The sequence below is a fragment of the Pristiophorus japonicus genome, chromosome 16 (genome assembly GCF_044704955.1).
Source record: "Pristiophorus japonicus isolate sPriJap1 chromosome 16, sPriJap1.hap1, whole genome shotgun sequence".
NCBI classification, from domain to species: Eukaryota; Metazoa; Chordata; class Chondrichthyes; family Pristiophoridae; genus Pristiophorus; species Pristiophorus japonicus.
In genome coordinates this window covers 105975637-105991058 of record NC_091992.1, presented here as the reverse complement: position 1 = coordinate 105991058, position 15422 = coordinate 105975637, and the positions used below count along the sequence as shown (strand labels likewise).

Sequence of the window (15422 nt, the reverse complement as noted above, 5' to 3'; positions counted from 1 at the left end):
TGGATGGTTGAGCACATGTGATCTGGTTTTTAAGTTCCTGACCTTAACAACTGACATTATTTTAGATTAAATGAGTATTGGTTCTTAACCTTATCTTCAGCCTATCTTTCTCTGATGGGATGAGGGCCAACACAAAAGAAGCAACTGCAAATGGTTACCCTTATCCTGGGTCTGCTTATTTAGCCCTACTTTGAAAATGCCTATTGAATGATTAGTTAGATTTGTCCAACCATTCGTGGCTTTAATTCTTATTTTAATCTATTGGCAGGGAAGCATTACCACCATTTGAACCCCATGTCAAAAACAGCATAAACAAGCTCCAGCTGAGACGTTGGGCAAGAAATTGGCCTCCTTTGTGCCTCCCGTTAACACATCCGGAGGGCAATAACGGGCACTATTGGCTCTGCGACCAGATATGGCGAGAGTACCAATGCCCGCAACCTTGCCATGGAGGTCTGCGGCGGCAGTAACCCCTAGCGCCATGATTTTCTGCACCCTGGAGATCGTGACATGATTCGGCTGCCCAGCGCCCCAGTAGTGCCCCGGATCCGAACTTCGGCCATCAACACTGGCAGCTGCAGGAGGCATTGTTAGGGAGGCAGAACGCTTGGGGAGCAGTATTTAAAGGTAATGCCTCTTGCGTAAGGTGAAACTTTGTTTGGAGATCTTAGGTAAATTTTCCACCATTTTGTTTTGCCGCGATTGATCAGCTCAGCACTCTATTCGGCGAGGAGGGAAATTGTTTCAATGCAGAGCCTGCAACGATGGCCCTTCAGGGAGGGAAGGAGTCTCATATCCCAGCAGTGCTGCTCTCCACATTGGGCAGCGTTGCACCGCTACCGCCCCTCTTGCCAGCTTTAGCGCTCCAAGGGAAATGGTAGCACTCTCTTCCTAGAACGCTAAACCAGAAATTCGCATCAGCCTCACAGGCACAGCGCCCAGTGATACTTATGCATTACCGCAAAAGGTATTGCCTCAAACGGGACGCTGTGCAATTTCTCCCCTTTTAAATTTAGCATTGTATTTGAGGCAAAAAAAAATTAGGCTGCATATCACCCATACGTTGAAGTAATAGTTTACAGCTTGATGGTGAAATATGAAGTGCGATGTACAAGACAAATAATGGCCCGGAATTTGCAGTCAAGAAACGGCGATCTTGAAGAAAGCGCCACACAAAGATCTAGTGATCTCTGTGGCGTAGATTTCACCTTCCCAGGCATTAATTTGATTTCAAGTAATGGATCTCCAGTGTCCAGCAACAATGATGTTATCAAGCTGACTAAGCAGCCAACCACATTGAAGAATTCTCAGAGACAGCAAAGCAGGAAGTAAAATGCACAGATTTTAATTCACTTTTTATACAATTTACAGAGAGTGAAATAAATATTGGAACATACACATGGGATTAAGGTAGGAGCTGAAATATCATAAGCAAACTTTTTTTAAAGGAATAATTATTATATTAGAAAAATATGTAATTATCGTAATGGAGAAATTTGACATTCCACACATATAAAATTTATTTTCTGGGCCAGAGAGGTTGTTCAACAGTAATTATGACTTAGTATGCCATTAAGGACCCAGCTACACTTCAGTAGACACTACACACTGAGTCTACTGCGAGAGACCATCAGCGGCAAGTCAGGGCCATAAAAGGAGCAGCGTGGCGGTGTGTCACTGCAAGGTACAGCGCGAGCTGGTGCAGGAGGGCGACGGCAGTGAAGAGGGCAACTGGATTGGATGTCATCAAGGTCGAGGCCACTGATTGGAGCGTGGGCACGTACAGCAGGAGCGGCGAGGTCGGGGCGCAGTAGCGGCGAGAGATTGTAGGGCGATGTGATCGGGGCCCAGGATAAGCGCGAGTTCGGGGCCCAGAAGAGGTGAGGGACCAGGGGCAGCACGGGCCAGCCCACACTGCGATTGTGTGTGCACTAAGTCCGTGCAGAAGAGCTGGTCTCCAGTCGTCTTGGTTAATCCTTGCCACTGGACCAAGACCTAGCTCTGTCAAGCCCGTGTGGTGGCTGGTGTGCAATGGTCACCACACATTAAAAAAATCCACGCACAGGCATCTTCCACCCTTCAACATGTAGTTCGGGACCTGGAATATTAGGTCCTTCATTGAAACACCTGTGAACTCATCCCTTTTTGGCATGGAAGCAAGTCATCCTCGTTTCGAGGGACTGTCTATGATGATGATGACACTTCATTAAACAAGGCTTAACTTTTTGGAGGCTTTTTAACAATGATATTATAGTGTAAAAGGGGAAGTTCACGTCAGGTCACTGATTCTATGCTGTCTGCGGGGTCTTCAACAGCACACTCTGTGGAGGAGCAGGTAATCACTGACAGCAACGTCTGGATTTCCATGTTTACTGCGCATGTGCAGATGCCAGAAGTTTCTGCCAGTTTGACAAGGTAATGACGACGAACGGCGAGACAAAAATTTGCAAAAACTGGGACATTAAGGTCTACCGACAGTATTGTGGTACATGTGCACTTTACTTCCAAAGCCTAGCTTTGAGTTGGTACCATTTTCAATCAAACTGGTAATTAAGATGTACTCAACCTGTGATGAGAATTAAATAACCTGGGAATTACAGCAGGTTATAAATACAGTTTCAAGGAAACATGTACAAACATTTAAAGGAATAATACATCTAAAGCATTGGTTTGCACTCTGTCACTTAGGGAAAGCTAATTTTATAAAATATATTTAAAAAATAATTAATGCACAAGCATCATGGAAGCATCAAAGTCTTCACGCTTTATAATAATCAAATTGAAAAATAAATTAAACAGAATGCATTAGAGCTCAAATTTTCATGCTGGGATTGAAAGCTGCGTAACAAATTTTGAATGAACCAGCTATATTTAAGAGGAAGATTTACATCGCTGACAGTAACAGAAATAATGGCACAACTACAGCTACCACAGTAAAACCTGCAAGACAATCAGAAATGGCAACAGGCCAAGAAACAGAACATATTAACACAGCAAAGCCAACGAGAAAAAGAAAATTAACTCGGACCTCCTGACTGCAGCAAGACAGTCGAAGAAACGTACAGCCAATCTTTGTCTGCCTACCCCCCCACTTTCGGTGTAAATGCGATGATCATCAGATGAAAATCGTAAGAAGAAAACAATCATTGACTTACTGTCAGGGCCCCACCCGTTGCCATTTATAGGCAGGCCTCAATTTCGGCTTCCAGCGTTCCCATCGGATACAGGCAAAGGGTCGAATTAATGCATTAAAATGAGGGTCTTATGATGTGTTTAGGACCCAACACCATTTTCATCTGATCCAGTGCTACCCCTGCTGCATCATCAACCTGCCCACAAACCATGGGTGGCACAGGCCGGAACGCAATCATTTGCAGTGCTACTTAAGAGATCTTAAGCTGCAGTTGGGAAAAGCTGGAAGCAGATCTTATTTTGGCTTTTAAGACTTAATGGATCCCTTAAAAACCCGTCTCCGCCCTTGCCTCAGTTCATCTTGTGCCGAAACCCTCATCCATGTCTTTGTTACCTCTAGACTTGACTATTCCAACGCACTCTTGGCTGACCTCCCATACTCTACCCTACGTAAACTAGAGGTGATCCAAAATTCAGCTGCCCATGTCCTAACTTGCACCAAATCCCACTCATCCATCACCCCTGTGATCGCTGACCTACATTGGCTCCCAATTAAACAACGCCTCGATTTCAAAATTTTCATCCTTGTTTTCAAATGCCACCATGGCCTCGCCCCTCCATATCTCTGTAATCTCCTCCAGCCCCACAATCCCCCGAGATGTCTGCGCTCCTCTAATTCTGCCCTCTTGAGCATCCCTGATTATAATGGCTCAACCATTGGTGGCCATGCCTTCTGTTGCCTAAGCCCTGAGCTCTGCCTAAACCTCCCCACCTCTGCCTCTCTTTCCTCCTTCAAGACGCTCTTTAAAACCTACCTCTTTGACCAAGCTTTTGGTCACCTGCCCTAATTTCTCCTTATGCGGCTCGGTGTCAAATATTATATCTTATAACACTCCTATGAAGTGCCTTGGGATGTTTCACCAAATGAAAGGCGCTATATAAATACGAGTTGTTGTTCAGTATAACTGCTTGCTGCGCTCTTTACATTTCCCTGCCAGATCAATCTGCTGCTCCATTGACTCCTCAAACTTTTCAGGCTTCCCCTTTAAGATCGTGCTACAGGTCCACTTCATCCTGTGACCCACTAGATTTCCTACCCCCTCCAAATGGTGAGATTCCTGTAAGCAGCATGATTCGCACAGGCTCCTCACCTCCTGCATTGCTCCAAATTGGAGTGGGTCTCCCGCCAACATCGTCAGATGACCGTGGCGGTGGCCAGACCCATCATTCACCTGTTACACTCCATAGAAACACAAGGTTTAAACAACTAACTATGATCTGTAAGGCCATTTCACAATTGTGCTGCAGAAGAAGAATTATTTAGGCCATTCCACACGGGGAATTGTATTCTGCACCAGAACTGATACAGGTTACAATAAACTAGTTCAAAATGGTTAACAGCACACGCATCACACACAAGTGAGACAACTCAAGATATTTAGGGCAGCTGATTTCTTGATGCTTTGCTCGATTCAAAAGCTGATATGTTCATTGATGCTAAAAATGTTACGCAAAATTGAAGTACTCAGCTAGTAAATAGCGCCATATGAGGCAAGCGTAGAAATGTACAGGATTGTCAGGGTATCATGTAAGCCCAAATTACTTGCCTTCAACATATTTGACACAAGATACCTCGAACACAACCCCTGAAGAAATGGGCCAAGTTCTCTGTAATGTAGCACAAAAAAATAGCACGATGCCAGAGCCCTTTCCACGACAGGAAATGTTATTAAATGTAGACAGGGAGTGAAAGCAGTAAAACATAAAAATAGAGAATTATCAAGAATGCATGTTGCTCTCAGTACAAGAATAATGGTTGAAGGGCGAAGACCACATGCATTCGATAACACCTCTGAAAAAAATTATTTAAAAATTTATGAGGAAACAAATTAGGAGTGCAACCACACAGGTTCTGATAAATGTTCGTAGCTTTCGACAATGCTTCACCTTGGGATGCAAAACAGCACAGAGCAGTGTAATATACAATGAGGTAACTTGCAGCTCACAACACAAAGTGGTACAGAAGAACTAGAATATAGAAGAGAATATCAAATGAAGGCAAGAATGAATTAAAACTATACAAGTAAAAAAAAATGAACCACTCTCTGCGACAGTGGATGGGAGAATGAAAATGCCAGTAGAGTAAAACCATACACAGAACATGGACATAGATAAATAATCAGTTAACAGTTAAAGGCAGACCAACCATCTGTACCTGTGCCAATAAATCACACACCTCTCAGCAACATTGATTGCTCTAAAGTGTCTGCTATCAAGGTAGTGTCACCAAAAAAGTGACATAAATAATGTTAAAGTTGGCATTACTGAAGGAGTAATTAAATAGCTACAGTTATACCAACTATACAGTGCAATTTTTTTTAAAGATCTACATACCAATAGTTATAGCACTCCAAAAGTAAGCCTTATACTTGTAAACACTTTACAATGTCCTGAGGACGTGAAAGGTACCGTATGAATGCAAGTTCTCTCTTTAAAGGCAAGCTGCAGCCAAGCTGTACAGACCAAAAGCTCCCAGGTTCAATTCCTGCTTGCACTGAGTTAGCGAATCTCAATCTGCGAGGCAGTGAGGGCAATGCAGTGGATCCACAGCCTGGGCTTAGGAGGAGAAAATTAGCCATGGTTCCCGCTCCTGGAATTGCAAATGGTTCACTCTCCTTGGGGACTGTCTGTCGGATGGTTTGTCTAGGTTAAAAGCTTGGCACAGGCAAAGAGCATCATGGGTTAATTATCATAGGGAGCTGCAGTGAGGACATAGAGAGAGAAAGAAAGAGATAGAGAGTGAGATGAACTGAGAGAAAACATGCAGTACAGCATGTATTTTGTGCTGAAACCAGTCATGTGATCAGTTTCAGAAAAAGGGCTATCACAGGGTGCTCGAATTACATCATATCTTGTAGCCAAATATACTCATGTTAAAAATATAAATATAGAATGCAATGTATTTTCAGGGGGTACTTTTGATCGAGTTTGAGTATAGAAATAGGAGGATAGAGCAGATGAATACATGGCTGGAGAGATGGTGCAGGAGTGAGGGCTTGAGATTTCTGGGGCATTGGGGCCAGTTCTGGGACCTGTACAGGCCGGACGGGTTGCACTTCAACAGAGCTGGTAACTAATATCCTCGCAGGGAGGTTTGCTCGGCTGTTGGGGAGGGTTTGAACTAATTTGGCAGGGGGATGGGCACCAGGATATAGCATTAGAAAGGGGAAACGAAGGATTGGGAGAGACGCATAGCACGAAAGCAAGAAATAGTAAGGTATTACGTGTGGCCAGACTAAGAGAGAGCACAGTATAGGGGAGGACAAAAGCCCCCTCATTTTACCCAGAAGGAAAAGGGCTGTGGGATCAGTCTGTGCTGTGAATTGAAACCGATAACAGTTTGACCTTGGCAGAGCAGTGATTGGACAGGGGAGGACACCGGAGGGCCAATGGTGAGACAGAGTCAGCCCGAAGCATGGGGCTTTCAAGCCAATGGGAGAGCACTTGCTCGAAAACTGTGGGACTGACTCACAGCCAAACTATTGACTTCCCCATGTTTACACTATGGAAGGAAATTATGCAGATCTTCAGAAAACTAGGGAACCCAAAACAAACCAAGGGCCTACACAATGGCTACAGGAGGCCAACGCAATCAACACCCACTCAAACCTTGAGTAGGTTAACATCAGTGGAAAAAAAACGCAATAATCTAAAACTGCTGCATTTTTCAAAATCACAAAGCCCACCAATGGGAAGAATCGATTTCAGCAGGAGAGGCGGACTGGATAATCTGGCTATAAAAAGGGGTTTCTGACGTAGTGTGGGTGGTTCCCTGCCCTCGTCATCCAACAACCAGCAAGACTCTCGACACTGAAGGAAAACCAGTGTCCGAAGACACCGAAGATAGAAGAAACAAACCACTAGACTGCAGAAGGCACAGAAGTGAGTATAACCTCTGGTCCCCGGAACTCCCAACTCAGTTAGGCCAGGAAAGGTGGGAGGTTGGACATTGTACTGCTAAACTTGTGTAAAGATTTTCGTTGTGTCCGTTTAGTGGGATTTAGGGGGATTGTTTTGTTGGTGTACTGCTGTTTGTTGAGATACACCTTGTCAAATAAATTGGAAGCCTAAAGTTCCTCTTGGAATCACCTTGTCTCAGTTCTATTGTATTACATCTCCTGATCATGAGTCTTATGTCAGAACAGTGTAAGGGAAGCTAGGAGTGCCTCGAAAACGCTCAACTGTGTGTCACAGGCTAGGGAAGAAGGGGTTAGGAGTGTTTGACACTCACAGGTGCCTCACAGGCTAGGCATAAGCTGTGGGGGCACACGAGTCTCAAAATCCGCTTCATAAGCTGTGGACACAAGTCTCTCCAGGGGTGCTCTTGCAGCACTCAGGGTACCTCACAGGCCAGGCATAAGCTGTGAGGGCAGAAGCCCAGAGAGACACCCAAGGCACAACAACACTCCCTGAAAACCCCTTACAACAGGATGGTCTAAGATGGGTTTACAGTGTATGTATGTGAATGCACGAAGTAAACAAGGTTGGTGAGCTTTAGGCACAAATAGCCATATGATGTTGTGGCAATAACGGAGGCCTAGCTCAAAAAAGAGCAGGATTGGGTATTTTGGGCCTGAAATTCATCAAGATTTTTGGGAGCTAAAAGTGTTTTTTTTTTTAGAAGAGCTAAATGAATTTAGGACCATTTTGCTAGTTTCGCAGTGGTGTAACACCGTCCTTAAAAAAAATAAATGCCGATTTTTTTCCAGTATCGATTTTGTGACGTCACTCGGAGTCAAACCCTACAACAATGCCACTTTTTGTGAGTTTCGCCAATAAGGATATTTTTAAGGACAGTGCTAAATATCGTTTTTAAAAAGCTTGCCTTAGCTGGTGGAGTCGGATGGAAATCCACGGTAACGGCTCCAACTTGGGTTCTCTTCAACATAAATCCACTCATTGGTTCGTTTACACGGAGTCCGCTAAAGCTAACTCGCATCCTCACACTCCGAATTAGCTGGTAATTTTTTAATAACCACTTTGAAGAAAATAATGTGTAAAAAGTTTTTCAAAGTTGTAAAATGTCAACGGCGCCATCTTGCAAAATGGAGCTGAGTTAAAGCTTTTGGAGGGAAGGCTGCATTTACAGATTGAGCTTTTTGTGAGTTTATAATTTGTTTTTAAGGACATTGAAGGACATTTAAAGAATGGGGACCATTCTATCTTTGCCATATGGGGAGCGTGCTTATGCTGTCCTGTCTTATCATCGAGGAAGGCTTATGCAGAAGCATTATCTGCGTATTCAAACAGCTCTCAGACTTATGGGGAGGAGGCTTTTCCCGGAACAAGGTTACAGGGAACAACACTCATACCTGCAACTGACTGAGGGACAGTGCGTAAGAAGTCTGGGTTTTTGAAAAGAGATGGTCGCAGAGATATGCCAGCTCATAAAGGTAGACATAGAGCCTAGAAGCGGGAGGACTGTACTGCCCGTCGAGGTTAAGGTAACTGTGGCACTTGCCTTCTATGCCTCTGGCTTCTTTCAGGCATCATTTAGGGATGTATACTGCATCGCGCAGCACACTACACATTGCTGCACTTGTCAGGTGACTGCTGCACTACACGCATGCAGGTTAGACTTTATAAACTTCCCAATGACAAGGGAGGCACATGAGAGGACTTTAGGCTTTGCACGAACTGTTGACTTCCCCAAGGTACAGGCTGCCATTGACTGTATGCACATCGCCCTGTGAGCACCTTTAAACCATCCGGAGGTTTACCAAAATCGAAAAGGATTCCATTCACTGAACGTGCAGATCGTCTGTGACCATATGCAGCGTGTCATGGCAGTAGATGCTAAATATGCAGGGAGCATCCATGATGCTTTTACCTTGCGTGAGAGCAGTGTGTCACAGATGTTTCAGCAGCAGCCAGAAGAGTAGATCTAGATGCTGGGGGACAAAAGTTGCGGGCTCGCCATCTGGCTCATGACCCCGATCCAGAACCCTCAGACAGGACCCGAGCATCACTATAATGACAGCCATATCGGCACACGAGACATCATGGAGAAGACAATTGGACTGCTAAAGCAACGTTTCCGATGCCTGAACCACTCTGGAGGCTACCCACAATACTCCCCTCAGCAGGTCGGTGAGTTCACTGTGGTGTGCTGCATGCTACACAAGTTAGCCATCATGAGGGAACAGATATTTCCACTGGAGGACATTGCAGAACCAGCTCAGGCGAGAGGGCAGGATGGGAGGAGGAGGCTGCGACGAGAACGAGGAGGAGGATGAGGAGGACGCCGAAGACGAGGAACCCATGGCACCACTACAACCCGCAGGATGACGGGGGAGGAGGCCTCGTGCATGTTACGCCATTGCAAGAGCCTTGCGTCTGCATCTGATACTTCACCGCTTTGCATGAAGGCTGAACGGCACATTTGATCATTGTATCCCACCATGTTGACTATTTCCACCTGTTATTCTGCGAATGAGACGCTACATAATTTTGGTTCAGTTGAAAAAATAATTTGCAATTTATTAAACATTTGTACACTTGTACTTAACTTTAATTTAAAAATTATATTAAACTTTAAACTTTTCAATTAACATCTCATAAATAACAATAAAAGAAGAAAAAAAAGAACAGCAAAACAACAACAACAACAACAGCAGCAAACAAACTTTGGCTGCAGCTATCTCTCCCCCCGCCCCCTTATTTAAACACCGCCATGCTGCCCGCCCTTCTTGCCCCTGGCCTTGCCATTAGCCTTGCCCATTATCGCAGGCTCAGCTTTAGCCCTACTCCCAGTGAGCCCAAGGCTTTCGTTAGTGTCTCGGATACGGCGCTTCACTTGTTGGGGGACATACTCAGGAGACGGCAATGGAAGCCCTTGAAAATCTCTGGCTGCGGAAGGCCCGGGTTGGGACTCCTCAGCCTGTATCTCAACCTGCACACTGACTGTTGAAGTTGATCTGGGGATTGAAGTGCGAGTGACATCACTTGATACCGTCAATTGCCGCTGGGCAATGACAGCCTGGGTGTGTTCCCGCATTGCAGCAACTATCTCCAACATGCCCTCCCTAATCTCTGCAGATATTACTGCTATTCCCTCTGACATGCCCTCCGTGTCAGCAGAGTTTGCTGCCATTCCTCCCAACAGTGCTGCTGTTTCTCCCTTGATCCCACCCACGGCTCCAAGAGCGATCTGGTAAGCTCAACACTCTCCCCACTCATTCCCATGAGCTCCAACACCTCCCGTGTAGCCTGCATTTCAGGAGAGCGCTGTTCAGGCCTCCTCCTCCTCCTCACCCATGCAGACGGGCCTGCTGCTGCCCTGGGTGTGCTTTCCTGCAACCCACTGGGAGCCGCTGCGACCTTGGAGGGTGGGCAGTCATGAAATGTCCCCTCGCATGTGTCCTGCACCACTTCCAATTGCAATGTCACCGTCTCTTCCTCCCTGAATATTGCTTCTCGGCCTTTTGGCTAAGATCATGCGTAACTGACCTGACAGGGGAGTAACCATGACCAGAAAGTGGTTCTTCCTGGATCAGGAAGGTGGTTCTCCTATGCTTTTTGGAAATAGGAGGTGGGTGGGGTGGCTTGACCCATCCACCTCCACGGAGGTGTGTGGGGGACACACACCCACCTCCATGGCATAAACCTTGAATTGCAGTACTTCCAGGAATGGTGCAGTGGCTCTAGGCCTTTTGGCTAAGAGCATTGGCGCAGAGTGATCCTTGACAGGTGCAAGGTGACCTCTGGCGTTTGTGATTTGACAAAGAATTGGAAAGATTGGCAAAAAAAAAAACAATATTGTAGTCTTCCTGCTCCTTCTCATCCTCATCCTGATCGGCCTCTATAACTTCTTCAGTATAGCTGAGGTCGGCAGGCTCACCCACTTCTGGTTATGGCACGATGGCGGGGCCTTCTGCTTCATTATTGGATGCCTGTGCAACATCTGCAAAATATAACAGAATGGATGAATGGTTAGCAACAGGGGAAGGGGCAGGGTGACATGAATAGGCTCACATAGCGTAGGCTCATTTGAAGGACCACAACGAATGATAGTACGTCGAATAAACTGAAACATAGCCGATGGCGAGTACATCGCATAAACCGAAGCGTAGCCCACACATTACTTAACATTGAGCCAATCCAGACTGTGGATTTTGCAGGACTTACCCTCTCTCTGCAACCTGGGCCCAGCTTCTGCATGGGTGGTTGAACTTCTGGTGCCACCAATAATACCTGCGACCCTCATTTCCAGGGGTGTTAGTGGCTGCAGTCCTGCCGGAACTCCACCAGTTTTTGTCTGCTCGCGGTGGTTGTCAGACTTCTTCTGCAAAAATGGCAATAGAAATTTTTAAGAGAGAGGCCTTCTGCTGTCGTGGCTCACACAGAAAATCACATTTACAGTTCAAGTAATTGTAATGCATAAATAAAAATATTACTTGATCTAACTACTTGGCAAAAGTCCTGCCACTTCTTCCGGCATTGCTGGCTGTCCCCCTGGATGGATCCCACTGCCGAAACCTGCTCTGCAACATCCTCCCAAGCTTGAGCCATTGCTGCAGGTTTCAGTTTACCAGCACCCTTCCTGCTAATCTGTTGCCATCAACTTTCCACAGCGCCTACCAGGGCATCATTGGCGTTTTGGGTGAACTTCCTGGCCCTTTTCCTTTCCAATTCACCGTCCATTTTTCATTTTGGAGCTCCTGTGTGGAAGTACTCAAAAATCTCCTGCAAGTTACAATGGTCTTTAAAAATGACTGATCCAGACCAGGGAGTGTACTGCGCATGCAGGGGCACACCCATCACATGTAAAACCAGCGATATATTTTTCTATTTTTGCGCATGTGCAGAACGAACATTATTTTTATCGCGAACAATTTTAGCTCCATCCTTCAAAACTGAGCTTTAAGTGCTATGCCAAAATTTTTTAAACTTTTGTTGAAACTTAGTCCTTATTTTTTTGCTGCTATTTCGGCATTAAAAAAATCGACCGTTAATCGGAAATAGCGCCAAAAACGGAACTATTTTTCAATGTGGAAAGTCTAGCCCCAAATATTCCTAGATATGGGGTGTTCAGGAAAGATAAGGAAGGAAAGATAGATAGGAGGTGGTGTGATTGCATTGGTTAAGGTGAATGTTACGGTGCTGGATAAAGAGGATGTCCTGGAGTGATGAAGGACAGAATCTATTTGGGTAGAGTTAAGAAATAATAGAGATGCCATTGCACTACTCGGTGTATTCTATAGACCACCAACTAGTGTGAAAAATATGGAGGAGAAAATTTGCAGAGAAATTACAGAGAGTTGCAAGAACTATAGAGTAGTGATACTGGGGGACTTCAATTATCCTAATATAGACTGGGATAATAATAGTGTAAAAGGCAGAGGAGGAAGAATTTCTGAAGTATGTTCAGGAGAACTTTCTTGATCAGTATGTTTCCGGTCCCTCGAGGAAGGAGGCATTGCTGGATCTGGTTCTGGGGAATGAGGTGGATCAAGTGGAGCAAGTGTCAGTAGGTGAGCATTTAGGGAACAGTGATCATAAAGTTTAGATTAGCTACGAAAAAGGATAGGGAGCAAGCCAGAGTAAAAATATTTAATTGGAGGAAGGCAAATTTCAGTGGGATGAGAACGGATCTGGCCCAGCTAAATTGGAATCAAAGATTGGCAGGCAAAACTGTAGTGGAACAATGGGCTGCCTTTAAAGAGGAAATAGTTCGGGTACAGTCGAGGTACATTCCCATTATGGGGAAATGTAGGGCGAGTAAAGTCAGAGTTCCCTGGATGACAAAAGAGACAGAGTAAGATGAAGCAGTGTATGAGGATGTCTAAGGGGATAAAAGATGGTCACTAAAGTGGATACTGAAGGTAGTGAATGGATCTGATACATGATCCAGATTGTAGGGCTTATCAGTATCAGGAGGTTCTGAGGAATCGGGAGTTCTTCTGCCTTATGGTAGGGTTTGTAATTGACAGATTGTATGCAATACTCACTTATGTATGCAAAGCACGCTTATAGCATGCTTGAATGGGTTTTAAGAAGGGGCAACAGCAAAGCTTCCTATCTAGCAAAGCCTGATGGTTAATGACCCTTAGCACAGACTGATAGAAGATGAAAACATAAATTCAGTACTGAATAACACATCCACCAAGGGCAGTGGAGAGTCAACAGTCGAAAAGCATAGCAAACCCTGGGAAGCAAGGCTACTTCACACGGCATGAGGAACTGAGGCAAAGTTGAGACTACTGAACAACACATTCCGGGAGAGTGATATGTCATGGGAGATGGACAGATAGGGAGAACCAATCAAAGCTTGTATGATAAGGTTCAACAAATTAATGTAACTTCGCTGATAGCAGTAGGCCAATCGGTGGTTTTGTAGGAGGGTCACACACCTCAAAAAATGTATAACTGTAATTGTAAAACCTTTGTTCTAAGAAGTGTTCATCGGAAACCATCCCTAGCATGCTTGTATAAAAACCGGTTAAACCAAGGTTTCATCTGAGTGATTCCGTGGTCGCTATACGGGTGGGCAGGTATCGATTCCTTATATCAGGAAGTCCAACTTGAGGAAGAGAAGTCTTCTTTTTACCCCAACAGCATGTATGATGGATATCAGGTCGAGAATACATCTAAGAACCAGGCTGAATATAGAAAGTTCAGAGGAGAAGTGAAAAATAAAATAAGAGGGGCAAAGAGAAGGTATAATAGAATGGCAGCTAAAATATAAGGTAATCCAAAAGTCTTCTATAGGCATATAAATAGTAAACGGGTTGTAAGAGGAGGGGTGGGGCCGATTAGGGACCAAAAGGGAGAGCTACGCATGGAGACAGAGGGTATGGCTGAGGTACAATATGAGTGCTTTGCATCTGTCTTCACCAAGGAAGAACATGCTGCCATAGACATGGTAAAGGAGGAGGTAAAGGAGATACTGCATGGGATAAGAATTGATAAAGACAAATTACTAGAAAGGCTGGCTGTATTTAAAGTAGATAAGTCACCAGGACCGGATGGGATGCATCCTAAAACGCTGAGGGAAGTGAAGGAAGAAATCTCAGAGGCTCTGGCCATAATCTTCCAATCCTCCTTAAAAATAGGGGTGGTGCCAGAGGACTGGAGAATTGGAAATGTGGGGTGTAAAGGAAAACCCAGCAACTATAGATTTTAGCATCAGCAGGGGGGAAGCTTTGAGAAACAATAATCAGGGACAAAATTAACCGACACTTGGAGAAATGTAGAAAGCCAGCATGAATTTGTTAAAGGCAAATTGTGTTTAACCAACTTAATCAAGTTTTTTGATGAGGTAACAGAGAGAGGTGATGAGGGCAATGTGATTGATGTGGTGTACATGGATTTCTAAAAGGCTTTCGACGAAGTGCCACATACTAGGCTTGCCAGCAAAGTTGAAGCCCATGGAATAAAATGGTCAGTGGCAGCATGGATAGGAAATTGGCTAAGTGACAGGAAACAGAATAGTGGTGAATGGTTGTTTTTCGGACTGGAGGAAGGTATACAGTGGTGTTCCCCAATGGTCGGTACTAGGACTACTGTTTTGCTTGATGTATATTAGTAACTTAGACTTGGGTGTACAAAGCACAATTTCAAAATTTGCAAATGACACAAACTTGGAAGTATAGTGAACAGTGAGGAGGATAGTGATAGCCTGCGAGAGGACATAGACACGCTGATAGAATGGGCGGAGACGTGGCAGATGAAATTTAACACAAAAAAGTGTGAAGTGATATTTTTTCTATCAAAATGTGAGGAGAGGAAATAGAAAATAAAAGGTACAATCCTAAAGGGGGTGCATGAACAGAGAGACCATGGGGAATATGTGCACAAATCATTGAAGGTGGCAAGCGGATTGAGAAAGCAGTTAGAAAGAGCAAGTTATTATTTAAATGGAGAAAGATTGCAAAGTGCTGCAGTACAGCGGGACCTGGGAGTACTTGTGCATGAAACACAAAAGGATAGTTTGCAGGTACAGCAAGTGATCAGGAAGGCCAATGGTATCTTGGCTTTTATTGCAAAGGGGATGGAGTATAAAAGCAGAGAAGTCTTGCTACAGCTATACAGGGTATTGATGAGGCCACACCTGGAATACTGCGTGCACTTTTGGTTTCCATAGTTACGAAAGGATATACTTGCTTTGGAGGCAGTTCAGAGAAGGTTCACTAGGTTGATTCTGGGGATGAGGGGGTTGACATGAGGAAAGGTTGAGTAGGTTGGGCCTCTACTCATTGGAATTCAGAAGAATGAGAGGTGATCTGATC

The 15422-nt window shown here is 44.8% G+C and overlaps 1 non-coding gene across 1 annotated transcript; it reads left to right on the top strand.

Annotated features, from left to right (window-relative positions):
- The first annotated feature begins 10600 nt into the window (after positions 1-10600).
- On the top strand, positions 10601-10794 carry LOC139227275 (U2 spliceosomal RNA). Its single transcript, XR_011587418.1, has one exon. It is a non-coding gene; the product is annotated as a U2 spliceosomal RNA (small nuclear RNA).
- The last annotated feature ends 4628 nt before the right edge of the window (positions 10795-15422 follow it).